Source organism: Prosopis cineraria, unplaced genomic scaffold (genome assembly GCF_029017545.1).
Source record: "Prosopis cineraria cultivar Desert tree isolate PC_DT_omini unplaced genomic scaffold, ASM2901754v1 PC5, whole genome shotgun sequence".
Lineage (NCBI taxonomy): Eukaryota > Viridiplantae > Streptophyta > Magnoliopsida > Fabales > Fabaceae > Prosopis > Prosopis cineraria.
Genome location: NW_026555336.1, coordinates 18,935,609 through 18,941,377, shown reverse-complemented (window position 1 = coordinate 18,941,377; position 5,769 = coordinate 18,935,609).

Genomic DNA, 5,769 nt, shown 5'->3' with positions numbered 1-5,769 from the left:
GTGAGATAAAAATCTCAGTAACAGAATAACTCACTCCTATTGACATCACATGCAACAATATGAAAGTAAACATAGTATGCCATTAAAACTTCATAAAGTAGTATTTACATCATATCACATTTCATTTTCCACTTTTTATCAATCTTGAGAGATTTTGTACTATCTCAAGATATTTGTTCATATCATAAAATACTAGCATGATCTCTACCAACCAAACCTCAACATCACCCGACATAGGCTCATCTCAGACTAATGTACACTCTCATAGTTTTGAGCTCACCTGCAATGGTAGAATCACTCGGCTAAGATGTTTTAATGCATAATATAGACTATGGTTTTCCCTAATACACACAATAGGGCGTCATTGACTCCCACCTATATCACAATGATACTAAGGAATCTTCATCTCCAACACAGTACCTTAATAGCACTTAGGAGATCTTCTCTAATATAGCACCTTTGAAGGCACTAAGGAGAATTGTTTCCAACTCGCACCCTAATAGGGTACTAAGGAAACCTTGCCATTGCTCTTTATCATCCCCTATACTTGGGTAAACTCTTACTACTTAAATCATGCTTTCTCAAACCATTTAAGGTTCCCTTTTCACAATTACTTTTTCTATACATAACATATATATATATATATATCACTTTACATTACAAAACACAATTTCAATGCTCATTTTAATAAAAAATCATTTTACACACACAATCACTCAATGCCACAAAACATGCTCAATTCAAAAACCAGTTCATACATTACATAGTTTACTAGCATATAGTTATAATAAACAGTCAAATAAAGGAAGTTATTCAATTACCTCAGCCCTTCTGTCACTAGAAAGGTTACCCGTAGATTTTTCCTATCGTACAAGCTTATCTCAAGCTTCCTTTCTCTACCCACTCGCCCAATATGCCAATCTAAACACATTTGGCACATTTTAGTCATTTAGCCCATTTTGACCAAAAACTCATTTTTACTATTTAAGGGCTACACTCATCCATAAATTCTTTTTCATTTATCCATTCTAAGTCCATAACTACCTAATTACTACTTTACATCACCTCAACTAGTCTTATTTCACTCAAGACAGATTTTTGCCCTAATTTCCCCCTCTCTAAAGACCAAAACTAGGCTTCGGGTTCAAAGCTCTATCATTTAGCTCTAAACCAGTCACAAAGCTCTAGTTTAACTTTTAAGAACCTTTTTATTACTATTGGATAAGAATCAAACCCCTTAAATTCCACTGATTCATTTTTCCTACAACTCATTTTTAGAGAGATTTGTGTAGAATGGAGGGTAAGAGTTATGCGTAGCTTACCTAGCAAGTTACTGATTCGAATCACCTTCCACCACTCCAAAATGAATTGACCTATCTTTTCAGCCCTTCTCCTCTCTCTGTTTTATGTGTTTCTTGAATTCTCTTCTCTAAAATTTTCTAAAATTCATGACTTACAAAGTGAATTTCTGGTCCATGTGCCACAGTGCATGAAGCACGAGCCGCGGTGCGTGGCATAATAAGATTTCTTCTCACCATGCACACTTGCTTCGACTTGAAATACACTCCTATCACCCATATCTATTCATACAACACACAAACCAGTCAAAATACCAATTAGTCCTCTAAATCTCTAATCCCACTTTAATTTTCACTTCAACCTTGATTTACCTCTAAACTTAGGATTAAGAAATTAAAATGTTACACAGTAACCACAAAAGTCTCAAGCATCTAGTTGATCAAAAGAGTTGAATATGAGATAGCAGAGATGGATGGAGTTCTTGATAGACTACAATTTTGAGTTTAAAGTACCATCCTGGCAAGGCTAATGCAGTATCTGATGTGTTAAGCCGAAAGACACTACATGTAGCATTCTTGATGAAGCAAAAGCACAAAATACTAGAGGATTTCTCTAATGGTTACAAGAATGTTCCTAATGTTGCATCATACAACTTGAATGTCACGATAATTACAAGTGAGTTCTAAAAAGAACTGAGAAAGGGCACATTTAGAAGGCTAGTACTAGTTAGAAATCAGGGAGGATATTAAAGGAAAATTAAATGATGGCTTTTGGCTTCAGTGATGATGGTTTGTATTGTATCATGACCGTATGTGTGTTCCTGATGATAAGGAGATTATAGAGACCATTTCATTAGAAGCTCATAGGAGTAAGCTAACAATCCACCTTGGTGCCACTAAGATGTACAAGATATGAAGAAGCGATAATAGTGGCATGGAATGAAGTGAGAATGTGACTGAGTTTGTTTCAAGGTGTTTAACATGTTAGAAAGTCAAAATAGAACACTAAAAGCCACCTAGGTTGCTATAACCTTTAGAAATCTCAATGTGGAAATGGGACAATGTGTTTATGGACTTCGTAATGGGACTGCCTTGTACTCAAGCAAATCATGATGCTATATGGGTGATTGTGGATAGATTGATTTCTCAGTCAGTTATTTCCTAGCTGTTAGAGCGGATTATAACTTAGAGAGATTTGCTGAGGTTTATATCTAAGAGATGGTATGGTGCATGGGGTACTGAAAGAGATTGTGTTAGATTATGATTTGAGGTTCACATCAAACTTCTAGAGAGCTTGACACTAGGCTATGGGTACTAAGTTGAAGTTTAGTATGACCTATCACCCCGGACCGATGGTTAGAAGAGAGGATGATTCAAACTCTAGGGATATATTACGAGCATGTGTTATTGAGTTTAATAGAAGTTGGGATAAATACTTACCATCGCCAGAGTTTGCCTATAATAACAGCTTTCATGTAAGTATTCAAATGGCTTTGTATGAAGCTTTATATAGTCAAAAGTATCGATCGCCTCTTTGTTGGATTGAGTTAAGTGAAGGAGTATTTTGGTTTGGATTTGGTGGATCAGACTATAGAGAAGATAGAGGTAATTCAATAGAAGTTGTTGACTATCCAGAGTCAGTAGAAGAGTTATGTGGATAAGAGAAGGAAACTGCTAGATTTATGGTTGGAGACTATGTATTTTGAAGGTATCGCCTAGACTGGTATTGGGAGGTCTATTCAAGCCAGAAGTTGACTCCCAATATATTGGTTCATTTGAGATTCTAGAGAGAATTGGGCTTTTGGCATATCAGATTGTATTACCCCCACATTATTAGGTGTACATGACATGTTTCATGTCTCACACTCAAGAAGTACCAACCTAATCCGTCTCACATTATTAAGCTAGAAGAAGTGGAGCTACGGGAGATTTTGACCTACTAGACTAAACTAAAAGGATAGCTGATGCGATAGATATACAGTAAGAAATAAAACAATCTGCTTAGTGAAAGTGATATGGAAGGGAATGGCTCCAAAGATGCTACTTGGGAAACAGAGGAGAAAATGAGACGATAATTCTTCCATCTTTTTCAGTAAGGTAGATTTACTTGATTACTAAATTTTAGGGATAAAATTCTTAAAAGGAAAGGAGAGTTATAACATCCGGAAAAAATTTAATCCTAGTTTATTAACTTAATAAGGGTAATCTGAGTTAACGAGGTGTGTGGCAGAGAAATAACTGACCTATTTGTGATTTCCACCCTAGAAGTAGGTTCAGGATCGCTGGTGGGCCACCTACGTAAGGAAACGGACAGAAAAAGTGAAGGCACTTATCCTCTGTGGCCACATGCCATAGAGTGTGGACAGTTTTGCCATGCCACACAGAGATAAATTTCACTGTCCCGGACTCCTTCTGCCATGTGCCTTGATGACGGTAGCCTGTGTTCTGGTGTATGCCACTATTGTATCTGCATGAGGAAATAGAAGAAAGGAAAGGAAGGAAATGAAAAGCTCTACTTGTGCTCTTACTTGTGATAGGAAATTAGTCGCTTATCCTCAAAATTACACTAAAGCTAACCCTAATGCAATATAGGGCCAACCCTAGGTCATCTCCCAAGGAATGGTTTTAAGTCTAATTGAAAGTTATCTAGTGAAATAAATCAACCAAAGTTTGTAGGAATTTAGTTATCTAGCTAATTATCTAAACTAATTACCTAATATGCAAGTAATTAAAATGCTAGTGAAAGTGAGTGAAATGAACTTCCCTTTTTACAATAATGGAACCCTAGAGATTAGTTGATTTTGGACTCATTATCTTCTCATGATTAGGCTAAGTTTAGCTTCCCTTTCCTCTTGACTAAAGCTGTCATGACTTAAGAAAATTATCCTAAGCCAATTAACCTAATTAGCTAACCTCCCTAGGTCTTAGATTAAAGTCCCTAGTTCAATTAACCAATTGGTGAAGACATTAGCCAAGTGATTCACTCAAAATCCTCTCTCAACAGCCATGGTCAAACACATAAATTGAGCAACCACAAGATTATGTCAAGCTACTCAACAACACAAGCATTAACACCACAAGATTATGCAATATTAACACAAGAAATTCACTAATTGAAAAACACAAGATTATGTGCCAAACAAAGAGTGGCAAAATTCAGTCATGGCTGTCCAAGGAAGAAATTAAATGAAACAATCCTCTCTCTTTACATCAACATCAAATTCAAATTAGAATTTATAAGCTAAGATGATTAAACCCTAGATTAAGGAATCTAACCATCTAGTAAAAAGAGAAGAGGATAGGAAACAAAAGAACTTAGCCAATTTGAAGCTCAAGACTCATCCTCCATCTTCATCTCTCTAGGATTCCACAAAGAAACTTAGCCAATCTTCATCTTCAAGAACCCTAGTGATTGCTTGTGAAGGCCAAACTCCATAGCTCTTGAATGATGGAAATGAGCTTCAATCCTTGTGAAAATGGAAGGGATGGAACGAAAATGAAGAGAGGAGAAGAATGGTATGAGTTTTGTGGAGGTTTGGTGGCTGAAAATGGAGGTTAGGGTGCTGGAAAATGAAGAACAAAAGAGAGAAAATGAAGAACACTATGAACAAGAGAGAGAGAATGTGGAAGATGAATGAGATATGTGTTGGATCCCATTTGGGACTTAAAATGGCGTGCTCCTTGGTGTCTCCCATCAGCTGAAGCTTAATTAAAATAAGGAAAAAGAAATTAAAATGTAAATGGGAGCCTTGTCACACTTGCAAGGTGGCAACTTCCTATTGGTTTGTAGATGATTCCAATGTGTGCCTAATTTCCCATGTGTCATCCACATCATTTTAGCTGATCTAATCCCTCAAAATAATCATAATTCACGTGCAAACCATCAGCCATTGTCCTCAAGGAGTGTTGACCTCAATTGCCCAATTGATGCACAAGTCACATGCCACCTATGTCACATAAATCACATAATTCAATTAAATAGCATATGATATAATAAAATCTAATTCATGTCCAGAATTAAATTCATAATTAGAAGGGAGAATTTATTAAATTAACCAAGTTTCAGGCTGCACAAAATTATATAAAAATTTTCACACAAAGGCAAACCAAAAACTAGGACAAACTAAGACACTTAAGAAAGTGTTGACTTTTTTATTTAATTACTCCCAAACTAAAATGAATTTTAAAAATATAATTTCACCATTCATCAACTGGACATAAAATGCACTTTGTCAATTTTTCTTGTACATTTTCTCAAAAGTTCATTTTTTGGACCAAAATGCCCCTAGTGCACTGATCTTAGAAACTTAGGCAAAGTTCCAAATCTAATGCAATGTGTGCACTTGAAGGTGATAAATCATTAATAAAATGGTCCTAATTGACAAATAAAAGTGGGTAACAAATGTGTTCTATCAATTCCCCCACACTTAGCTTTTGCACTCCGGGCAAAATCAAGTGAAAAAGGTCCCAA